Raw genomic sequence first — 26507 nt, 5'->3', positions numbered from 1 at the left:
GTGTTGTAGATATGTGGTAGTGGTGGAGTAGGGGCCTGAGGGCACACAGTGTGTTGTGAAATCTGTGAATGTATTGTAATGTTTTAAAAATGGTATAACTGCCTTAATGTTGCTGGACCCCAGGAAGAGTAGCCGCTGCCTCGGCAGGAACTAATGGGGATCCATTATGAATACAAATACAAATACAAACCGTCCCGACTATAAGTGATAAAGTGAAAATCTGAGGCCCTAATCCGCAAATGAAAAAAAAAGGCTGTAGCTCTTTATCCACAATATAGCAGGGGGTGTAAAGCCATAACACATACGTTTTTCCAGCAGCAGACTATGATCGATAATGTCAAAAGCCGCACTGAAGTCTAACAAAACAGCCCCCACAATCTTTTCATCATCAATTTCTCTCAGCCAATCATCAGGCATTTGTATAAGTGCTGTGCTTGTTGAATGCAATCCAGACTACATTAAATGGTTTCCTAAAGAAAATCAAATCCAAACCTGGCCAAAAGAGCACTCTTCCTTGGCTAAATGGAGAAATCTGGAAATTGATGAAAGAACGAGATTATTATCTAAAAATAGCCCTAAGATCCAAATTAGAGCATGACAGACGTAGGTTTACCATGTTGAGAAATAAGGTGATGAAAGAAATCAGACAGGCCAAGGCAAACTTTTTTATTAACATAATTGGTGAAGCAAAGGGAAATTCTAAACTGATCTGGGAGAATCTAAAAAAGTTAACAGGGAAAGACCATAGTAACACTGCAAAAGACTAGAAATCATGGTGAATAACAATCTAACACAGGATGCAGTCGAAATAGCAATAGCCTTCAATTCCTACTTTATTGACTCTGTCAGGTACTGACACAGAACCCTCCACTGGTTTCTTGGGCTCAGTGCTAGTAAATGATGCTCAACCTGTCTTCATCATAAGGGAGGTTTCTGAGTCAAAGGTAGACAAGGTGATTAGCTCACTAAAGAACTCTAAAGCCAAAGATGTGTTTGGGATGGACTCTACCTTTCTTAAAAACTACAAAGAGTCACTCATTGGCCCAATTACTAAGGTCACCAACACATCTATTGGTCTCGGGGTGTTTCCAAGAGTATGGAAGTCGGCCATAATAACGGCCATCTTTAAATCAGGCGACCCTGCTGATGTGAGTAACTACAGGCCCATTAGTATACTACCTGTGGTGTCAAAGATTGTTGAAAAGTGTGTAGCAGAACAACTGATTGCCCACCTCAACAACAGCCCCTTCACATTACATTCCATGCAGTTTGGCTTCAGAGCGAAACACTCCACAGAAATGGCCAACTGCTTTTTCTGGAAAATGTGAAGTCCAAGATGGACAAAGGGGGCGTTGTTGGGGCTGTGTTTCTGGACCTAAGGAAGGCTTTTGATACTGTTAACCATGAGATTCTCATCACAAAATTGTCCAAGTTCAACTTTTCCCCCGATGCCTTGAGATGGATGAAATCATACCTTGAAGGCAGAACTCAGTGTGTCAGAGTGAGCAATGAGCTGTCGCCCACTCTTAGCTATGATGTGGGTGTGCCCCAAGGGTCAATACTGGGGCCCCTCCTGTTCAGCCTGTACATTAATGATCTGCCTTCTGTCTGTACTGGGTCTGAAGTTCAAATGTATGCAGATGATACAGTGATATATGTGCATGCAAAGAGCAAACAACAAGCTGCACAAGAACTCACTACTGTAATGGTCCAGGTTACAAAGTGGCTCAGTGACTCGTGTTTGCATCTCAATGTGAAAAAAACTGTTTGCATGTTCTTCACAAAGGGGGCAACAGATGCTACTGAGCCAGAAGTCTATGTGTCAGGGGAGAAGCTCCAGGGGGTATCTGATTTTAAGTACCTTGGCATCATACTTGATTCCAACCTCTCTTTTAAAAAGCATGTGAAAAAGGTAATTCAAATAACCAAATTCAACCTAGCTAATTTCCGATTTATACGAAATTGTTTGACTACAGAGGTAGCAAAACTGTACTTCAAATCTATGATACTCCCCCACTTAACATACTGCTTGACTAGTTGGGCCCAAGCTTGCTGTACAACAGTAAGACCTATTCAGTCTGTCTACAAACAGGCTCTCAAAGTGCTTGATAGGAAGCCCAATAGCCATCATCACTGTCACATCCTTAGAAAGCATGAGCTCCTGAGTTGGGAAAATCTTGTGCAATACACCGATGCATGTCTTGTATTCAAGATCCTAAATGGCTTGGCTCCCCCCTCCACTCAGTATTTTTGTTAAACAGAAAACCCAAACATATGGCAGCAGATCCACAAGGTCTGCCATGAGAGGTGACTGTGTAGTTCCCCCTAAGGAAAAGCACCTTTAGTAAATCCGCTTTTTTCTGTGAGAGCTTCCCATGTCTGGAATACACTGCCATCAGACACACATAACTGCACTACATATCACACTTTCACAAAATGCTTGAAGACATGGCTAAAGGTCAATCAGATTTGTGAACATGGTCCCTAGCTGTGTGTTGCCGCTTTTCATGTCTGTTGTCTGTAACTTGTGAGGTGTGGAAACACTTTGTTGCTTTTATGAATTTTGTCTTGCTGCTTTTTGTTCTATGTTGCTCGGTCTGTATGCTACGTCTTGTTTGTCCTATGTTGCTATGTCTGTATGCTATGTCTTGTTCTATGTTGTTATTGTCCATATTGTAATTGTTTTTAATAACCTGCCCAGGGACTGCGGTTGAAAATTAGCAGGCTGGCTAAAACCGGCACTTTTACTGAAACGTTGATTAATGTGCACTGTCCCTGTAAAAATAAACTCAAACTCAAACTCAATGGCGCCAAAGAAGATGGCAGCCACTTTACAGCCCTTTAACCAATTGTACTATTATGTGTGTTTTTTTTGCGTTATTGTAATTTATTCTGTACATAATGTTTCTGCCACTGTCTTATGTGACTAAAAAGAGCTTCTGGATATCAGGACAGCGATTACTCACCTCGTATTGGACGAAGATTTTTTCTTCAACGAGTCGGACGCAAAGGATATCCTACAGACATCCGACAAGGCCCAAATCCCTGTCATTCACATAAGAAAGAGACGGAGATATCGTAGACGTAGGTCGGGGTGCCTTGTAAGGATCCGACGGCGAGCGAGTAAACTGCCTCTTCCATCAATCCTATTAGCCAATCTTCAATCATTTGAAAATAAATTAGATGACCTAAGATTACGGTTATCCTACCAACGGGACATTAAAAACTGTAATATCTTACGTTTCACCGAGTCGTGGCTGAACGACGACATGGATAACATACAGCTAGCGGGCTATACGCTACATCGGCAGGATAGAACGGCTGACTCCGGTAAGACAAAGGGAGGCGGTCTGTGTATATTTGTAAACAACAGCTGGTGCACAAAATCAAATACTAAGGAAGTCTCTAAGTTTTGCTCGCCTGAGGTAGAGTATCTCATGATAAGCTGTAGACCACACTATTTAGGTGTAGGCTGTCTCATCGTTGTTGGTAATCAGGTGAACAAAATGACTTGAGTTCCTGTATGTTGTTACAATCACACCATGAGTCGTTAGTCATGAAACATACCCCCCCCACCCTTCTTCTTCCCGGAGAGATGTATATTCCTGTCGGCGCGATGTACTGAGAACCCAGATGGCTGTATGAATGGGGACAGTATATCCCGATAGAGCCATGTTTCCGTGAAACAGAGTATGTTACAATCCCTGATATCTCTCTGGAAAGCAACCCTTGCCCTGATCTCGTCCACTTGGTTGTCTAGGGACTGGACATTAGTGAGTAATATACTCGGAAGCGATGGGTGGTGTGCGCGCCTCCTGAGTCTGACTAGGAGACCGCTCCGCCTCCCTCTCCTCCGCCGCCGTTGTTTTGAGTCGGCCTCTGGAATCAGTTCCAATGCTCTGGGTGGTGCGGACAAAGGATCCGCTTCGGGAAAGTCGTATTCCTGGTCGTAGTGCTGGTAAGTTGACGCCGCTCTGATATCCAGTAGTTCTTCCCGGCTGTGTGTAATAAAAACGTAAGATTTTCTGGGCTAACAACGTAATAAATAATACATAAAAAAAAACAAAATACTGCAAAGTTTCCTAAAGGACTAGAAGCGAGGCAGCCCTCTCTGTCGGCGCCAGCTCCTACAGCGCCAACGCTGTCCAGCCACCAACGTAGAAAAGGTCAGCATTCCACTCTGCGTTTTCCCCAGCTTCTTACGTAGGCTGGCGACCTGCGTGATCAAGGAAGCCACCTCAAGCCTATAATCCTCGGCAAGCAAACAATTGTCACATTGGAACTCTGAGTGATCCGGTTTGTCCCGAAACAAAGCGTAGTAGATACAGCTCCTACAGCGCTGGAACAGTTCATTTATTTCTCCAGACAAAGAGGGCTCCATTGGAAAACCCATCTGGGAATAACTTCATTAGCTTGATGGCTAGCAGCTTAGCGGCTCTGTTAAGCAAGCTTCAAGGTTAAGGGTTAGGGTTAAGTTTAGGGTTAGGGGTTAGGAAAAATAGGATTTTGAATGGGAATCAGTTGTTTGTTCCCCACAAGGACAGTACAACAAAAATGTCTGTGTGAGTGTGTGTGTGTGTGTGTGTGTGGTGTGTGTGTGTGTGTGTGTGTGTGTGTGTGTGTGTGTGTGTGTGTGTTTGTGTGTGTGAGCGTCAGGGGAGTGAGTCATTTTAGCTAATTACGGAGTTAATGGAGAGTTTCTTACTGGCTGCAATCCACTGTCACTCACAGAACTTCATTTACATTTTAGTCATTTAGCTGGCAGCCTATCAAAGAGACCTACAGACTGAGACCTAGAGACAAACAGAGACCTACAGACAGAGACCTACAGACAAAGACCTACAGAGACCTATAGACAGAGACCTACAGAGACCTACAGACAGAGACCTACAGACAGAGACCTACAGACAGAGACCTACAGACAGAGACCTAAAGAGACCTACAGACAGAGACCTACAGACAAACAGAGACCTACAGACAAACAGAGACCTACAGACAGAGACCTACAGAGACCTACAGACAGAGACCTACAGACAGAGACCTACAGATAACTACAGACAGAGACCTACAGACAGAGACCTACAGAGACCTACAGACAGAGACCTACAGACAAACAGAGACCTACAGAGAGGGATCTACAGACTGAGACCTACAGACAGAGACCTACAGTCATTGACCTACATACAGAGACCTACATACAGAGACCTAAAGATACCTACAGACAGAGACCTACAGACAGAGACCTAGAAACACAGAGACCTACAGACTGAGACCTACAGACAAACAGACACATACAGACAGAGACCTACAGACAGAGAGACCTACAGACAGAGAGACCTACAGACAGAGACCTAAAGACAGATACCTACAGACAGAGAGACATACAAACAGAGACCTACAGAGAGGGACCTACCTATAGAGATACCTACAAACAGAGACATACAGACAGAGAGACCTACAGACAGAGACCTACAGACAGAGACCTACAGACAGAGAGACCTACAGACAGAGACCTACAGACAGAGACCTACAGACAGAGAGACCTACAGACAGAGACCTACAGACAGAGACCTACAGACAGAGAGACCTACAGACTGAGAGACCTACACAGAGAGACCTACAGAGAGAGACCTACAGACAGAGAGACCTACAGACAGAGAGACCTACAGACAGAGAGACATACAGACATAGACCTAAAGACAGAGACAAACAGACATAGAGACCTACAGACAAAAACCTACAGACAGAGAGACCTACAGACTGAGAGACCTATAGAAAGAGACCTACAGACAGAGAGACCTACAAACAGAGACCTACAGTCAGAGACCTACAAACAGAAACCTACAGAGAGAGACCTACAGACAGAGACCTAAAGAGAGACACCTACAGACAGAGAGACCCACACACTGAGACCTACAGAGAGAGACCTACAGAGAGAGACCTACAGACAGAGAGGCCTACAGCAAGAGACCTACAGCAAGAGACCTACAGAGGGAGACCTACAGAGAGAACAACAGAGAGAGACCTACAGACAGAGAGACCTACAGACAGAGACCTACAGACAAAGACATACAGACATAGAGACCTACAGACAGAGAGACTTACAAAGAAAGACCTACAGACAGAGACCTACAGACAGAGAGACCTACAGACAGAGATACTTACAAAGAAAGACCTACAGACAGAGACCTACAGACAGAGAGACCTACAGACAGAGAGACCAACAGCAAGAGACCTACAGCAAGAGACTTACAGAGGGAGACCTACAGATAGAGCACAACAGAGAAAGATACCTACAGACAGAGACCTACAGACAGAGACATACAGACAAAGAGACCTACAGACTGAGAAACCTACAAAGAAAGACCTACAGACAGAGACCTACAGAGAGAGACCTACAGACAGAGACCTACAGAGAGAGAGACCTACAAACAGAGAGACCTACAGAGGGAGACCTACAGATAGAGAACAACAGAGAGAGAGACCTACAGACAGAGAGACATACAGACAGAGACCTACAGACAGAGAGACCTACAGCAAGATACCTACCGACAGAGAGACCTACAGACAGAGAGACCTACAGACAGAGACCTAAAGACAGATACCTACAGACAGAGAGACATACAAACAGAGACCTACAGAGAGAGACCTACAGACAGAGAGACCTACAGCAAGATACCTACGACAGAGAGACCTACAGACAGAGAGACCTAAAGACAGATACCTACAGACAGAGAGACATACAAACAGAGACCTACAGAGAGGGACCTACAGATAGAGATACCTACAAACAGAGACCTACAGTCATTGACCTTTTATTTTATTTTTTTATTTAACCTTTATTTAACCAGGAAAGCCAGTTGAGAACTAGTTCTCATTTACAACTGGCCAAGATAAAGCAAAGCAGTGCGATAAAAACAACAACATACAGAGACCTACAGACAGAGACCTACAGACAGAAATATCTACAGACAGAGACCTACAGAGACCTACAGACAGAGACCTAAAGAGAGACACCTACAGACAGAGATACCTACACACAGAGACCTACAGAGAGAGACCTACAGACAGAGACATACAGACAGAGACCTAAAGAGAGACACCTACAGACAGAGATACCTACACACAGAGACCTACAGAGAGAGACCTACAGACAGAGACATACAGACAGAGACCTAAAGACAGAGACAAACAGACATAGAGACCTACAGACAAAAACCTACAGACAGAGAGACCTACAGACTGAGAGACCTACAGAAAGAGACCTACAGACAGAGAGACCTACAGTCAGAGACCTACAAACAGAAACCTACAGAGAGAGACCTACAGACAGAGACCTAAAGAGAGACACCTACAGACAGAGAGACCCACACACAGAGACCCACAGAGAGAGACCTACAGAGAGAGACCTACAGACAGAGAGACCTACAGCAAGAGACCTACAGCAAGAGACCTACAGAGGGAGACCTACAGAGAGAACAACAGCGAGAGACCTACAGAGAGAGACCTACAGACAGAGAGACCTACAGACAGAGAGACCTACAGATTGAGACCTACAGACAAACAGAGACCTACAGACAGAGAGACCTGCAGACAGACACCTACAGACAGAGTCCTACAGACTGAGACCTACAGACAGAGACCTACAGACAGAGACAAGGGTGAATCGTAAAGGGGTCCGGGGGCAGGTTTTGAGGTACAATCTATTATGACCCATCTATGAAAATTTGAGACTCTCACAAAGTCTGTTTTGCTCTATGCCTCATTCCACACAAGAGTCGTTAGAAGGTAAGGAGTCCTTCTACATAGATCATGGGAAATCCTCCTTCTACATAGATCATGGGAAATCCCAGGACATAGTGTCTATAATACTGTAAGTAATAAGCTCACATGTGATGATGGCGCCGGAGAAGATGGCTGCCGTTTTACAGCCCTCTAACCAATTGTACTATTATGTGTGTTTTTCTGAGTTATTTGTAATTTATTTTGTACATAATGTTTCTGCCATCGTCTCTTTTAACCAAAAAGAGCTTCTGGATATCAGGACAGCGATTACTCACCTCGTATTGGACAAAGATTTTTTCTTCAACGAGCCGGCCACAAAGGATATCCTACAGACACCCAACAAGGCCCAAATCCCCGTCATTCGCATGAGGAAGAGACGGAGATATCGTGGACGTAGGTCGGGGTGCCTTGTAAGGATCCGACGGCGAGCAAGTAAACTGCCGCTCCCATCAATCCTATTAGCCAATCTTCATTCATTGGAGAATAAATTGGATGACCTAAGATTACGGTTATCCTACCAACGGGACATTAAAAACTGTAATATCTTATGTTTCACCGAGTCGTGGCTGAACGACGACATGGACAACATAGAGCTAGCGGGCTATACGCTACATCGGCAGGATAGAACGGCTGACTCCGGTAAGACAAGGGGAGGCGGTCTGTGTATATTTGTAAACAACAGCTGGTGCACAAAATCAAATACTATGGAAGTCTCAAGGTTTTGCTCGCCTGAGGTAGAGTATCTTATGATAAGCTGTAGACCACACTATTTACCAAGAGAGTTTTCATCTATATTTTTCATAGCTGTCTATTTACCACCACAAACCAATGCTGGCATTAAGATTGCACTGAATGAGCTGTATAAGGCCATAAGTAAACAGGAAAACGCTCATCCAGAGGCAGCGCTCCTAGTGGCCGGGGACTTTAATGCAGGGAAACTTAAATCCGTTCTACCTAATTTCTACCAGCATGTTAAATGTGCAACCAGAGGAAAAAAAACTCTAGACCACCTTTACTCCACACACAGAGACGCATACAAAGCTCTCCCTCGCCCTCCATTTTGCAAATCTGACCATAACTCTATCCTCCTGATTCCTGCTTATAAGCAAAAACTAAAGTTGGAAGCACCAGTGACTCGGTTAATAAAAAAGTGGTCAGATGATGCAGATGCTAAGCTACAGGACTGTTTTGCTAGCACAGACTGGAACGTGTTCCGGGATTCTTCAGATAGCATTGAGGAGTACACCACATCAGTCACTGGCTTCATCAATAAGTGCATCGATGATGTCGTCCCCACAGTGACCGTATGCACATACCCCAACCAGAAGCCATGGATAACAGGAAACATCCGCACTGAGCTAAAGGGTAGAGCTGCCGCTTTCAAGGAGCAGGACTCTAACCCGGAAGCTTATAAGAAATCCCGCTATGCCCTCCGACGAACCATCAAACAGGCAAAGAGTCAATCAAGGACTAAGATTGAATTGTACTACACCGGCTCTGACGCTCGTCGGATGTGGCAGGGCTTGAAAACTATTACAGACTACAAAGGGAAGCACAGCCGCGAGCTGCCCAGTGACACAAGACTTCCAGATGAGCTAAACCACTTCTATGCTCGCTTCGAGGCAAGCAACACTGAAGCATGCATGAGAGCACCAGCTGTTCCGGATGACTATGTGATCACGCTCTCCGTAGCCGATGTGAGTAAGACTTTTAAGCAGGTCAACATTCACAAGGCCGCAGGGCCAGACGGATTACCAGGACGTGTACTCCGAGCATGTCCTGACCAACTGGCAAGTGTCTTCACTGACATTTTCAACATGTCCCTGACTGAGTCTGTAATACCACATGTTTCAAGCAGACCACCATAGTCCCCGTGCCCAAGGACTCTAAGATAACCTGCCTAAATGACTACCGACCCGTAGCACTGACGTCTGTAGCCATGAAGTGCTTTGAAAGTCTGGTCATGGCTCACATCAACACCATTATCCCAGAAATCCTAGACCCACTCCAATTTGCATACCGCCCCAACAGATCCACAGATGATGCAATCTCTATTGCACTCCACACTGCCCTTTCCCACCTGGACAAGAGGAACACCTACGTGAGAATGCTATTCATTGACTACAGCTCAGCATTCAACACCATAGTGCCCTCAAAGCTCATCACTAAGCTAAGGATCCTTGGACTAAACACCTCCCTCTGCAACTGGATCCTGGACTTCCTGACGGGCCGCACCCAGGTGGTAAGGGTAGGTAACAACACATCTGCCACACTGATCCTCAACACGGGGGCCCCTCAGGGGTGCGTGCTCAGTCCCCTCCTGTACTCCCTGTTCACCCATGACTGCATGGCCAGGCACGACTCCAACACCATCATTAAGTTTGCCGACGACACAACAGTGGTAGGCCTGATCACCGACAACGATGAGACAGCCTATAGGGAGGAGGTCAGAGACCTGGCCGTGTGGTGCCAGAATAATAACCTCTCCCTCAACGTGACCAAGACAAAGGAGATGATTGTGGACTATAGGAAAAAAAAGAAGACTGAGCACGCCCCCATTCTCATCGATGGGGCTTTAGTGGAACAGGTTGAGAGCTTCAAGTTCCTTGGTGTCCACATCACCAACAAACTATCATGGTCCAAACCCACCAAGACAGTCGTGAAGAGGGCACGACAAAGCCTATTCCCCCTCAGGAGATCCTCAAAAAATTCTACAGCTGCACCATCGAGAGCATCCTGACTGGTTGCATCACCGCCTGGTATGGCAACTGCTTGTCCTCCGACCGGAAGGCACTACAGAGGGTAGTGCGTACGGCCCAGTACATCACTGGGGCCAAGCTTCCTGCCATCCAGGACCTAAATACTAGGTGGTGTCAGAGGAAGGCCCAAAAAAGTGTCAAAGACTCCAGTCACCCATGTCCTAGACTGTTCTCTCTGCTACCGACACCAAGGAACTTGAAACTCTCAACCTGTTCCACTACAGCCCCGTCGATGAGAATGGGGGCGTGCTCAGTCCTCTTTTTTTTCCTGTAGTCCACGATCAGCTCCTTTGTCTTGGTCATGTTGAGGGAGAGGTTGTTGTCATGGCACCACACGGCCAAGTCTCTGACCTCCTCCTTATAGGCTGTCTCATCGTTGTCGGTGATCAGGCCCACCACTGTTGTGTCGTCAGCAAACTTAATGATGGTGTTGGTTGTGCTTGGCCACACAGTCGTGGGTGAACAGGGAGTACAGGAGGGAACTAAGCACGCACCACTGAGGGGCCCCCGTGTTGAGGATCAGTGTGGCAGATGTGTTGTTACCTACCCTTACCACCTGGGGGCGGCCCGTCAGGAAGTCCAGGATCCAGTTGCAAAGGGAGGTGTTTAGTCCCAGGGTCCTTAGCTTAGTGTGAGCTTTGTGGGCACTATGGTGTTGAACGCTGAGCTGTAGTCAATGAACAGCATTCTCACATAGGTGTTCCTTTTGTCCAGGTGGGAAAGGGCAGCGTGGAGTGCGATTGAGATTGCGTCATCTGTGTATCTGTTGTGGCGGTATGCCAAATGGAGTGGGTCTAGGGTTTCCGGCATGATGGTGTTGATGTGACCATGACCAGGTGTTGATGTGAGCCATGACCTGCCTTTCAAATCACTTCATGGCTACTGACGTGAGTGCTACGGGCGGTAATCATTTAGGCAGGTCACCTTGGCTTTCTAAGGCACAGGGGCTATGTTGGTCTGTTTGAGACATGTTGGTATTACAGACTCGGTCAGGGAGAGGTTGAAAATGTCAGTGAAGACATTTGCCAGTTTGTCCACGCATACGTTGAATACACGTCCTGGTAATCCATCTGGCCCCGCGGCCTTGTGAATGTTGACCTGTTTGAAGGTCTTGCTCACATCGGCTACTGAGAGCGTGATCACACGGAACAGCTGGTGCTCTCATGCTTGCTTCAGTGTTGCTTGCCTCGAAGCGAGCATAAAAGGCATTTAGCTCGTCTGGTAGGCTCGCGTCACTGGGCAGCTCGCGGCTGGGTTTCCCTTTGTAGTCCATAATAGTTTGCAAGCCCTGCCACATCCCACGAGCGTCAGAGCCGATGTAGTAGGATTCAATCTTTGTCCTGTATTGACGCTTTGCCTGTTTGATGGTTCGTCTGAGTGTCCCGCTTCTTGAAAGCGGCAGCTCTAGCCTTTAGCTCGGTGCGGATGTTGCCTGTAATCCATGGCTTCTGGTTGGAATATGTACGTACGTTCACTGTGGGGACGACGTAGTCGATGCACTTATTGATGAAGCCGGTGACTGTGGTTGTATACTCCTCAATGCCATTGGATGAATCCCAGGAACATAGTCCAGTCTGTGCTAGCAAAACAGTCCTGTTGCGTAGCATCCGCGTCATCTGACCGCTTCCGTATTGAGCGAGTCACTGGTGCTTCCTGATTTAGTTTTTGCTTGTAAGTAGGAATCAGGAGGATAGAATTATGGTCAGATTTTCCAAATGGAGAGGCGAGGGAGAGCTTTGTATGCGTCTCTACGTGTGGAGTGAAGGTGGTCTAGAGTTTTTTTCCTTTGAACAATGCTATGTTACTGTTGCCGCACCACCAGTGGTTGCCATCACGCCACACAGAGATACTATGGGGGGCGGGGTCTAAACATGTCTAGAATTAGAACAATATTGAAAATTGTCCGAACTCTGTAAATATAATAATAATAATAATATAATAGGTATGCTCTATGTTGAACATTTGTTGAACAGAAATACAACTCCAATCCAACATTAATATTCTGTGTGTTTATGACTTCTCTCTCCCAGGGGATGACACACACGGCACATTGTCCCTCCTCCTCTCTGCTGCAGATTATTTGTGTAACTAATGGGATAACCACACCAAGCAACTCCTGAAATTGACTTTTGTTTTCCTGCAGCAAATGCTGTGTGTGTGTGTGTGTGTGTGTGTGTGTGTGTGTGTGTGTGTGTGTGTGTGTGTGTGTGTGTGTTATGTGTATAAAGGGTGCTGGTGGTGTGGGGGGGTACATCATTATATGAGTCATAAATGTGATGCTCTCTCTCTTCCCACTCGTATCATAAACGAAAAGAGCAATGAACATGAAATATTCCCCGTTCCTCTCGATATCTCACTCATCACAGTCTCTACTCTCTACTCCTGCTTAACTGTCCATCTCTTCTTCTCTCTCTATCGGTCCATCTCTTCTTCTCTCTCTATCGGTCCATCTCTTCTTCTTTCTCTATCATATGTTTCCCATGCCAATAAAGCCCTTTGAATTTAATCGAATTGAATTGAGAAAGAGAGAGAGAGAGAGAGAGAGAGAGAGAGAGAGAGAGAGAGAGAGAGAGAGAGAGAGAGAGAGAGAGATCGAGAGAGATCGAGAGAGATTGAGAGATTGAGAGAGCGATCGAGAGACAGAGAGGTACACAGAGAGGGAGAGAGAGGGAGACAGAGAGAGATAGAGGGTGAGAGAGAGACTATTAAAGACTACCAGAACCCGCTGGATTCTCCAATTACATTGAATAAACTACAGGACAAGATACAAACCCTCCAACCCAAAAAGGCCTGTGGTGTTGATGGTATCCTGAATGAAATGATAAAATATACAGACCACAAATTCCAATTGGCTATACTTAAACTCTTTTACATCATCCTTCGCTCTGGCATCTTCCCCAATATTTGGAACCAAGGACTGATCACCCCAATCCACAAAGGTGGAGTTAAATTTGACCCCAATAACTACCGTGGGATATGTGTCAACAGTAACCTTGGGAAAATCCTCTGTATTATCATTAACAGCAGACTTGCACATTTCCTCAGTGAAATGAATGTACTGAGCAAATGTAAAATTGGCTTTTTACCAAATTACCGTACGACAGACCACGTATTCACCCTGCACACCCTAATTGACAAACAAACCAACCAAAACAAAGGCAAAGGCAAAGTCTTCTCATGCTTTGTTGATTTCAAAAAAGCTTTTGACTCAATTTGGCATGAGGGTCTGCTATACAAATTGATGGAAAGTGGTGTTGGGGGAAAAACATACGACATTATAAAATCCATGTACACAAACAACAAGTGTGCGGTTAAAATTAGCAAAAAACACACACATTTATTTCCACAGGGCCGTGGGGTGAGACAGGGATGCAGTTTAAGCCCCACCCTCTTCAACATATATACAGTGGGGGAAAAAAGTATTTAGTCAGCCAACAATTGTGCAAGTTCTCCCACTTAAAAAGATGAGAGAGACCTGTAATTTTCATCATAGGTACACGTCAACTATGACAGACAAATTGAGAAAAAAGAATCCAGAAAATCACATTGTAGGATTTTTTATGAATTTATTTGCAAATTATGGTGGAAAATAAGTATTTGGTCAATAACAAAAGTTTCTCAATACTTTGTTATATACCCCTTGTTGGCAATGACACAGGTCAAACGTTTTCTGTAAGTCTTCACAAGGTTTTCACACACTGTTGCTGGTATTTTGGCCCATTCCTCCATGCAGATCTCCTCTAGAGCAGTGATGTTTTGGGGCTGTCGCTGGGCAACACAGACTTTCAACTCCCTCCAAAGATTTTCTATGGGGTTGAGATCTGGAGACTGGCTAGGCCACTCCAGGACCTTGAAATGCTTCTTACGAAGCCACTCCTTCGTTGCCCGGGAGGTGTGTTTGGGATCATTGTCATGCTAAAAGACCCAGCCACGTTTCATCTTCAATGCCCTTGCTGATGGAAGGAGGTTTTCACTCAAAATCTCACGATACATGGCCCCATTAATTATTTCCTTTACACGGATCAGTCGTCCTGGTCCCTTTGCAGAAAAACAGCCCCAAAGCATGAAGTTTCCACCCCCATGCTTCACAGTAGGTATGGTGTTCTTTGGATGCAACTCAGCATTCTTTGTCCTCCAAACACGATGAGTTGAGTTTTTACCAAAAAGTTATATTTTGGTTTCATCTGACCATATGACATTCTCCCAATCCTCTTCTGGATCATCCAAATGCACTCTAGCAAACTTCAGACGGGCCTGGACATGTACTGGCTTAAGCAGGGGGGACACGTCTGGCAATGCAGGATTTGAGTCCCTGGCGGAGTAGTGTGTTACTGATGGTAGGCTTTGTTACTTTGGTCCCAGCTCTCTGCAGGTCATTCACTAGGTCCCCCCGTGTGGTTCTGGGATTTTTGCTCACCGTTCTTGTGATCATTTTGACCCCACAGGGTGAGATCTTGCGTGGAGCCCCAGATCGAGGGAGATTATCAGTGGTCTTGTATGTCTTCCATTTCCTAATAATTGCTCCCACAGTTGATTTCTTCAAACCAAGCTGCTTACCTATTGCAGATTCAGTCTTCCCAGCCTGGTGCAGGTCTACAATTTTGTTTCTGGTGTCCTTTGACAGCTCTTCGGTCTTGACCATAGTGGAGTTTGGAGTGTGACTGTTTGAGGTTGTGGACAGGTGTCTTTTATACTGATAACAAGTTCAAACAGGTGCCATTAATACAGGTAACGAGTGGAGGACAGAGGAGCCTCTTAAAGAAGAAGTTACAGGTCTGTGAGAGCCAGAAATCTTGCTTGTTTGTAGGTGACCAAATACTTATTTTCCACCATAATTTGCAAATAAATTCATTAAAAATCCTACAATGTGATTTTCTGGATTTTTTTTTCTCAATTTGTCTGTCATAGTTGACGTGTACCTATGATGAAAATGACAGGCCTCTCTCATCTTTTTAAGTGGGAGAACTTGCACAATTGGTGGCTGACTAAATACTTTTTTTCCCCACTGTATCAACGAATTGACGAGGGCACTAGAACAGTCTGCAGCACCCGGCCTCACCCTACGAGAATCTGAAGTCAAATGTCTACTGTTTGCTGATGATCTGGTGCTTCTGTCCCCAACCAAGGAGGGCCTACATCAGCACCTAGATCTTCTGCACAGATTCTGTCAGACCTGGGCCCTGACAGTAAATCTCAGTAAGACAAAAATAATGGTGTTCCAAAAAAGATCCAGTTGCCACGACCACAAATACAAATTCCATCTAGACACCGTTGCCCTAGAGCACACAAAAGCCTAAACATCAGCGCCACAGGTAACTTCCACAAAGCTGTGAACGATCTGAGAGACAAGGCAAGAAGGGCCTTCTATGCCATCAAAAGGAACAGAAAATTCGACATACCAATTAGGATCTGGCAAAAAATACTTGAATCAGTTATAGAACCCATTGCCCTTTATGGTTGTGAGCTCTGGGGTCCGCTCACCAACCAAGAATTCACAAAATAGGACAAACACCCAAATGAGACTCTGCATGCAGAATTCTGCAAAAATATCCTCTGTGTACAACGTAAAACACCAAATAATGCATGCAGAGCAAAATTAGGCCGATACCCGCTAATTATCATGATCCAGAAAAGAGCCGTTAAATTCTACAACCACCTAAAAGGAAGCGATTCCCAAACCTTCCATAACAAAGCCATCACCTACAGAGAGATTAACTTGGAGAAGAGTCCCCTAAGCAAGCTGGTCCTGGGACTCTGTTCACAAACACAAACAGACCCCACAGAGCCCCAGGACAGCAACACAATTAGACCCAACCAAATCAAGAGAAAACAAAAAGATAATTACTTGACACATTGGAAAGAATTAACAAAAAAACTGCGCAAACTAGAATGCTATTTGGCCCTAAACAGAGAGTACACAGTGGCAGAATACCTGACCACTGTGACTGACCCAAACTTAAGGAAAGCTTTGACTATGTACTGACTCAGTGAGCATAGCCTTGCTATTGAGAAAGGTCGCCGTAGGCAGACCTGACTCTCAAGAGAAGACAGGCTATGTGCAAACTGCCCACAAAATGAGGTGGAAACTGAGCTGCACTTCCTAACCTCCTGCCAAATGTATGACCATATTAGAGACACATATTTTCCTCAGATTACACAGATCCACAAAGAATTAATTCGAAAACAAACCCAATTTTGATAAACTCCCATATCTATTGAGTGAAATACCACAATGTGTCATCACAGCAGCAATATTTGTGACCTGTTGCCACAAGAAAAGGGCAACCAGTGAAGAATAAATACCATTGTAAATACAACCCATATTTATGTTGATTTCTTTTCCCTTTTGTACTTTAACTATTTGCACATAATATGACATTTTAATATTTTGGAACTTTTGTGAGTGTAATGTTTACTGTTAATTTGTATTGTTTATTTCACTTTTGTTTATTATATACTTCACTTACTTTGGCAATGTTAACATATGTTTTCCATGCCAATAAAGCCCTTAAATTGAAATTGAATTGAATTGAGAGAGAGAGAGAATGATCAGAGAGAGAGAGTGAGAGAGACAGAGAGAGAAAGAGAGAGCACTGAGCTGGCTGCCCCACCACCACAGAAAGCACTGAGCTGGCTGCCCCACCACCACTGAAAGCACTGAGCTGGCTGCCCCACCACCACAGAAAGCACTGAGCTGGCTGCCCCACCACCACTGAAAGCACTGAGCTGGCTGCCCCACCACCACAGAAAGCACTGAGCTGGCTGCCCCACCACCACAGAAAGCACTGAGCTGGCTGCCCCACCACCACAGAAAGCACTGAGCTGGCTGCCCCACCACCACATAAAGCACTGAGCTGGCTATCCCACCACCACAGAAAGCACTGAGCTGGCTGCCACTCCACCACAGAAAGCACTGAGCTGGCTGCCCCACCACCACTGAAAGCACTGAGCTGGCTGCCCCACCACCACAGAAAGCACTGAGCTGGCTGCCCCACCACCACAGAAAGCACTGAGCTGGCTGCCCCACCACCACTGAAAGCACTGAGCTGGCTGCCCCACCACCACTGAAAGCACTGAGCTGGCTGCCCCACCACCACTGAAAGCACTGAGCTGGCTGCCCCACCACCACCACTGAAAGCACTGAGCTGGCTGCCCCACCACCACTGAAAGCACTGAGCTGGCTGCCCCACCACCACAGAAAGCACTGAGCTGGCTGCCCCACCACCACAGAAAGCACTGAGCTGGCTGCCCCACCACCACTGAAAGCACTGAGCTGGCTGCCCCACCACCACAGAAAGCACTGAGCTGGCTGCCCCACCACCACAGAAAGCACTGAGCTGGCTGCCCCACCTCCACAGAAAGCACTGAGCTGGCTGCCCCACCACCACAGAAAGCACTGAGCCGGCTGCCCCACCACCACAGAAAGCACTGAGCTGGCTGCCCCACCACCACAGAAAGCACTGAGCTGGCTGCCCCACCACCACAGAAAGCACTGAGCTGGCTGCCCCACCTCCACAGAAAGCACTGAGCCGGCTGCCCCACCACCACAGAAAGCACTGAGCTGGCTGCCCCACCACCACAGAAAGCACTGAGCTGGCTGCCCCACCACCACAGAAAGCACTGAGCTGGCTGCCCCACCACCACAGAAAGCACTGAGCTGGCTGCCCCACCACCACAGAAAGCACTGAGCTGGCTCCCCCACCACCACAGAAAGCACTGAGCTGGCTATCCCACCACCACAGAAAGCACTGAGCTGGCTGCCCCTCCACCACATAAAGCACTGAGCTGGCTGCCCCACCACCACTGAAAGCACTGAGCTGGCTGCCCCACCACCACAGAAAGCACTGAGCTGGCTGCCCCACCACCACAGAAAGCACTGAGCTGGCTGCCCCACCACCACTGAAAGCACTGTGCTGGCTGCCCCACCACCACTGAAAGCACTGAGCTGGCTGCCCCACCACCACAGAAAGCACTGAGCTGGCTGCCCCACCACCACAGAAAGCACTGAGCTGGCTGCCCCACCACCACAGAAAGCACTGAGCTGGCTGCCCCACCACCACAGAAAGCACTGAGCTGGCTGCCCCACCACCACAGAAAGCACTGAGCTGGCTGCCCCACCACCACAGAAAGCACTGAGCTGGCTGCCCCACCACCACAGAAAGCACTGAGCTGGCTGCCCCACCACCACTGAAAGTACTGAGCTGGCTGCCCCACCACCACAGAAAGCACTGAGCTGGCTGCCCCACCACCACAGAAAGCACTGAGCTGGCTGCCCCACCACCACTGAAAGCACTGAGCTGGCTGCCCCACCACCACAGAAAGCACTGAGCTGGCTGCCCCACCACCACAGAAAGCACTGAGCTGGCTGCCCCACCACCACTGAAAGCACTGAGCCGGCTGCCCCACCACCACAGAAAGCACTGAGCTGGCTGCCCCACCACCACAGAAAGCACTGAGCTGGCTGCCCCACCACCACAGAAAGCACTGAGCTGGCTGCCCCACCACCACAGAAAGCACTGAGCTGGCTGCCCCACCACCACAGAAAGCACTGAGCTGGCTGCCCCACCACCACAGAAAGCACTGAGCTGGCTGCCCCACCACCACAGAAAGCACTGAGCTGGCTGCCCCACCACCACAGAAAGCACTGAGCTGGCTGCCCCACCACCACAGAAAGCACTGAGCCGGCTGCCCCACCACCACAGAAAGCACTGAGCTGGCTGCCCCACCACCACAGAAAGCACTGAGCTGGCTGCCCCACCACCACAGAAAGCACTGAGCTGGCTGCCCCACCACCACAGAAAGCACTGAGCTGGCTGCCCCACCACCACAGAAAGCACTGAGCTGGCTGCCCCACCACCACTGAAAGCACTGAGCTGGCTGCCCCACCACCACAGAAAGCACTGAGCTGGCTGCCCCACCACCACAGAAAGCACTGAGCTGGCTGCCCCACCACCACAGAAAGCACTGAGCTGGCTGCCCCACCACCACAGAAAGCACTGAGCTGGCTGCCCCACCACCACAGAAAGCACTGAGCTGGCTGCCCCACCACCACAGAAAGCACTGAGCTGGCTGCCCCACCACCACAGAAAGCACTGAGCTGGCTGCCCCACCACAGAAAGCACTGAGCTGGCTGCCCCACCACCACAGAAAGCACTGAGCTGGCTGCCCCACCACCACAGAAAGCACTGAGCTGGCTGCCCCACCACCACAGAAAGCACTGAGCTGGCTGCCCCACCACCACAGAAAGCACTGAGCTGGCTGCCCCACCACCACTGAAAGCACTGAGCTGGCTGCCCCACCACCACAGAAAGCACTGAGCTGGCTGCCCCACCACCACAGAAAGCACTGAGCTGGCTGCCCCACCACCACAGAAAGCACTGAGCTGGCTGCCCCACCACCACAGAAAGCACTGAGCTGGCTGCCCCACCACCACAGAAAGCACTGAGCTGGCTGCCCCACCACCACAGAAAGCACTGAGCTGGCTGCCCCACCACCACAGAAAGCACTGAGCTGGCTGCCCCACCACCACAGAAAGCACTGAGCTGGCTGCCCCACCACCACAGAAAGCACTGAGCTGGCTGCCCCACCACCACAGAAAGCACTGGAGCTGGCTGCCCCACCACCACAGAAAGCACTGAGCTGGCTGCCCCACCACCACAGAAAGCACTGAGCTGGCTGCCCCACCACCACAGAAAGCACTGAGCTGGCTGCCCCACCACCACAGAAAGCACTGAGCTGGCTGCCCCACCACCACAGAAAGCACTGAGCTGGCTGCCCCACCACCACAGAAAGCACTGAGCTGGCTGCCCCACCACCACAGAAAGCACTGAGCTGGCTGCCCCACCACCACAGAAAGCACTGAGCTGGCTGCCCCACCACCACAGAAAGCACTGAGCTGGCTGCCCCACCACCACAGAAAGCACTGAGCTGGCTGCCCCACCACCACAGAAAGCACTGAGCTGGCTGCCCCACCACCACAGAAAGCACTGAGCTGGCTGCCCCACCACCACAGAAAGCACTGAGCTGGCTGCCCCACCACCACAGAAAGCACTGAGCTGGCTGCCCCACCACCACAGAAAGCACTGAGCTGGCTGCCCCACCACCACAGAAAGCACTGAGCTGGCTGCCCCACCACCACAGAAAGCACTGAGCTGGCTGCCCCACCACCACAGAAAGCACTGAGCTGGCTGCCCCACCACCACAGAAAGCACTGAGCTGGCTGCCCCACCACCACAGAAAGCACTGAGCTGGCTGCCCCACCACCACTGAAAGCACTGAGCTGGCTGCCCCCACCACCACAGAAAGCACTGAGCTGGCTGCCCCACCACCACAGAAAGCACTGAGCTGGCTGCCCCACCACCACAGAAAGCACTGAGCTGGCTGCCCCACCACCACTGAAAGCACTGAGCTGGCTGCCCCACCACCACAGAAAGCACTGAGCTGGCTGCCCCACCACCACAGAAAGCACTGAGCTGGCTGCCCCACCACCACTGAAAGCACTGAGCTGGCTGCCCCACCACCACAGAAAGCACTGAGCTGGCTGCCCCACCACCACAGAAAGCACTGAGCTGGCTGCCCCACCACCACAGAAAGCACTGAGCTGGCTGCCCCACCACCACTGAAAGCACTGAGCTGGCTGCCCCACCACCACAGAAAGCACTGAGCTGGCTGCCCCACCACCACAGAAAGCACTGAGCTGGCTGCCCCACCACCACAGAAAGCACTGAGCTGGCTGCCCCACCACCACAGAAAGCACTGAGCTGGCTGCCCCACCACCACTGAAAGCACTGAGCTGGCTGCCCCACCACCACAGAAAGCACTGAGCTGGCTGCCCCACCACCACAGAAAGCACTGAGCTGGCTGCCCCACCACCACAGAAAGCACTGAGCTGGCTGCCCCACCACCACAGAAAGCACTGAGCTGGCTGCCCCACCACCACAGAAAGCACTGAGCTGGCTGCCCCACCACCACAGAAAGCACTGAGCTGGCTGCCCCACCACCACTGAAAGCACTGAGCTGGCTGCCCCACCACCACTGAAAGCACTGAGCTGGCTGCCCCACCACCACAGAAAGCACTGAGCTGGCTGCCCCACCACCACAGAAAGCACTGAGCTGGCTGCCCCACCACCACTGAAAGCACTGAGCTGGCTGCCCCACCACCACAGAAAGCACTGAGCTGGCTCCCCCACCACCACAGAAAGCACTGAGCTGGCTGCCCCACCACCACAGAAAGCACTGAGCTGGCTGCCCCACCACCACTGAAAGCACTGAGCTGGCTGCCCCACCACCACAGAAATTACTGAGCTGGCTGCCCCACCAACACAGAAAGCACTGAGCTGGCTGCCCCACCACCACTGAAAGCACTGAGCTGGCTGCCCCACCACCACTGAAAGCACTGAGCTGGCTGCCCCACCACCACTGAAAGCACTGAGCTGGCTGCCCCACCACCACAGAAAGCACTGAGCTGGCTGCCCCACCACCACAGAAAGCACTGAGCTGGCTGCCCCACCACCACAGAAAGCACTGAGCTGGCTGCCCCACCACCACTGAAAGCACTGAGCTGGCTGCCCCACCACCACAGAAAGCACTGAGCTGGCTGCCCCACCACCACAGAAAGCACTGAGCTGGCTGCCCCACCACCACTGAAAGCACTGAGCTGGCTGCCCCACCACCACAGAAAGCACTGAGCTGGCTGCCCCACCACCACAGAAAGCACTGAGCTGGCTGCCCCACCACCACTGAAAGCACTGAGCTGGCTGTTCCTCCACCACTGAAAGCACTGAGCTGGCTGCCCCACCACCACAGAAAGCACTGAGCTGGCTGCCCCACCACCACAGAAAGCACTGAGCTGGCTGCCCCACCACCACAGAAAGCACTGAGCTGGCTGCCCCACCTCCACAGAAAGCACTGAGCTGGCTGCCCCACCACCACAGAAAGCTCTGAGACCATGTATGCGGCTTTATCAGCAACTCAATTATTATTATTTATTTATTTTACATTGTTTGCAAACTGATATGTGACACGTATTAATGCCAAAATAACATGCAAAACAGGCAAGCCCCCCCCCCCAAAAAAAAAAAAGATTAACATAAACACATTTAGCATCTCCTGGCTTCCACACACAGCCTACAAGCCACTGATGCAGACCTTTGGAACATCTACATTTAAAAAAGTCTAATAAATCCATGTAATATGTAAGTAAATATAGTCTGTTTCAGAAGAACAGAATAGCATACTGTGAGTTGTCCTTATGTTAGGCCCTGATCTGGCTATGCCATGTGGCTGTGGGCTACACTAGTTCATTTAGCAGACAAGATTAGCTTAGAATTCCATGGCATTATTTTATAGTATGAAGAATAGAATTGAACAAAGCTGAATAAAATAGAAAGGATATTTTCTCCAAACGATTTGAGGGAGTGCGCACATGCGGCTATTCTGTGTTGAGCGTTAACAAAGAAATAGGTACTCCTATATGCTTAATTTAGACTTATTAATATAACTTTAGTTGTTCTACATTGTAAGGCTGCATGATGCGACTCTAATGATGATTTGAAAAAAGTCGCATGAAAGGCATGAGCTCTGCTTAGTTTTTTGCGCAGGCTGTACACACTTCATCAGTGTCTCATTCACAATTTGACAAGCACTTGATAATGCCTCGAATTTCCCGGCGGCATCCCCTTCGTGTGGCCGTAATGCACCGTAAAAAAATCCATGCCTTTTGCAGCCAGTACCCGTTGTGCCCTTCTCCCTGAGTGGTGCGCTCTTCGAAGCACCTCTCACTCACATGGCTCTCCATCACAGGTCTTTCTCACAGGCTACAAGTGAAGACAGACACTTCAGGGACGCAACTGCTCACGTTTTTATCCAATTCCGAGGTGCATATTGAAGATATTGGAAGAACTGTCCACATGTACTTTTCGTCAGCCAACAAGATGAGTCGGCCTAACGAACAGCAAAAGCACTAGCCTACGTCAATCTACTATCCCCCATAGTACAAAAGTCGACCTATTCTATTCTGTGCGAGAAATAAATATTCCAAACATAGTCTGGGACAGTTGTGAGATGTGACAAATCCCAAATTAATACAACCACTAGCATTAAAAAAAAGTGTTTTACGCACAGAGGCTGACGCAACAGATCAGAACGTTCAGTTTAAAATGTTGATAAACTATTAGGCTATTTCTTCACATTATAAGCGCAGCAATGAGCACACGGCAGTAGGCTATAAGTGTGAATGTTCCATTAGCAGGAAAACACCATTCTCAAAAGTGACCACAAATGCTTTTATTATAAAGGTGCGTTTTTATGGTGAAGATTATCTTCCCCAAACTTGAAACTCACATGCTGCGTATGTATGCCAGTTAGGCTCTACACCCGTTGGAAAGCAGATTAATGTGCTTCATTTTAAGAAGTTATTTGGCCACTTTATTTGTGATACAAACCTTATCAAAACATATAGGACTATGGGCTAGGCTACATGAGGTGTGGGACTATGAGTTGAAAAAGTCACACAAAAAAGGCATTGTTTCTTGCCTTACACTGGGCATCATTCACAAGTGATAATATATAATTCACAAGTGATAGGCTAATATTGTCACCCATCACACCATTCTTGACTTAATCTTGTCTATGCATATACTATATAATATATGTGTGAAATTTGTTTTGATTTAGAATGGACCATTGTCATGCAGCTGTCTCGAAACAGGGGCAGGGTAAAGAAATACATGTCATCTATGCACTTAAATAGCGAATGGAGGACGTTCATTTTCATGCCAGCCAGGTAGGCTGTACTCCTGTTGTAAAGAGAAGCAATGTGCTTAATATTAGGGAGTAGGCCTAGACTATAGAAAGCTGATGGGATCCTCCTCTAGTTACCGTGACTAAACGGTCACGTGGAATTTGACTGCCTTCATGGCTCGTGACCGCCAGCGTGGCGGTAATACGGTCACCGCAACAGCCTGAATACAATATTAGGAAGGTGTTCCTAATGTTTGCTATACTCAGTGTATATATATATACACACAATACTTCTAGCAAATGCTAATGACCAACTGCTAAAAACAGGAAGTAGTTTGCCGGAAGCAGAATGCCATGAACCTTTTTTTTTACCGGGAAATCGTTTTATGACATTGTGCAGGTATCCTATAGAGGAGTTAAAAGGAGAGAGAGGGGACAGAGTGGCGGAGAGAGAGGGTTGGATAGAGCTGGCAAGAGGGGGTTGGAGCGAGTGAGTGAGAGAGAGATGGAGGGAGGGAGGGAGGGAGTGAAGGAGGGGTGATCCTGGGGGTTGGGTGACTCATCGGTGTGTGTGTGTGTGTGTGTGTGTGTGTGTGTGTGTGTGTGTGTGTGTGTGTGTGTGTGTGACTGCTGGAGGAGGAGATAGTGGAGAGGTCTACGCATTTAATTACTACCTAGCAGTTCACACACACACACACACACACACACACACACACACACACACACGCACAGACATATACACACTAGCATTGCAAATACAAGTTAACTCTCTAGCCACAAAATACCAAATGGCAGCCCCAGGCCAGAATGATTTCACCTCCAAAGGCGCAGCAAAATAGATACTTAGATATTACTGAGTGATATTCATAGTATGGTGATCTGGAGTGATATTCATAGTATGGTGATCTGGAGTGATATTCATAGTATGGTGATCTGGAGTGATATTCATAGTATGGTGATCTGGAGTGATATTCATAGTATGGTGATCTGGAGTGATATTACTGAGTGATAAACTTAAACTTTATATTAGTTTGTAAAGTTTATACACAGGGAATTCATTTAATATCAACCTTATTGAAATTGAGAATATAAATATATAATTTGCATATTTAAATACATCACAACATATTTTTATAGCTGGATGCAATATTATTTCAATGTATGCATTTAACACTTCTATTTGTGCAATACAAATAAACTCTTTTTTTCATGAATAAATCTTTATACAAATATTGAATCAAAATGCAGGTTCTAGTGGTACTAATATAGCTCCATAAATGATTTCCTGTTTCTTAAATTGGTTGTCATTCCTAGAGTTTGAAATATAAACAATAATACAATACTTAACGTCCCTGCAGTGGATTGGAATAAGATAAGGTAAGAAAGTCGTACTAGGCTATTTCTACACTAGATGTACTAGGCTATTTCTACACTAGAAGTACTAGGCTATTTCTACACTAGATGTACTAGGCTATTTCTACACTAGAAGTACTAGGCTATTTCTACACTAGATGTACGAGGCTATTTCTACACTAGATGTACTAGGCTATTTCTACACTAGAAGTACTAGGCTATTTCTACACTAGATGTACTAGGCTATTTCTACACTAGATGTACTAGGCTATTTCTACACTAGATGTACTAGGCTATTTCTACACTAGAAGTACTAGGCTATTTCTACACTAGATTTACTAGGCTATTTCTACACTAGAAGTACTAGGCTATTTCTACACTAGATGTACTAGGCTATTTCTACACTAGATTTACTAGGCTATTTCTACACTAGAAGTACTAGGCTATTTCTACACTAGAAGTACTAGGCTATTTCTACACTAGAAGTACTAGGCTATTTCTACACTAGAAGTACTAGGCTATTTCTACACTAGAAGTACTAGGCTATTTCTACACTAGAAGTACTAGGCTATTTCTACACTAGAAGTACTAGGCTATTTCTACACTAGAAGTACTAGGCTATTTCTACACTAGATGTACTAGGCTATTTCTACACTAGAAGTACTAGGCTATTTCTACACTAGAAGTACTAGGCTATTTCTACACTAGATGTACTAGGCTATTTCTACACTAGATGTACTAGGCTATTTCTACACTAGATGTACTAGGCTATTTCTACACTAGATGTACTAGGCTATTTCTACACTAGAAGTACTAGGCTATTCCTACACTAGTAGTACTAGGCTATTTCTACACTAAAAGTACTAGGCT

This window comes from Coregonus clupeaformis, chromosome 27 (genome assembly GCF_020615455.1).
Source record: "Coregonus clupeaformis isolate EN_2021a chromosome 27, ASM2061545v1, whole genome shotgun sequence".
Classification (NCBI taxonomy): domain Eukaryota; kingdom Metazoa; phylum Chordata; class Actinopteri; order Salmoniformes; family Salmonidae; genus Coregonus; species Coregonus clupeaformis.
The sequence above is the reverse complement of the archived record's forward strand: the minus strand, read 5'-3'. Positions refer to the sequence as shown.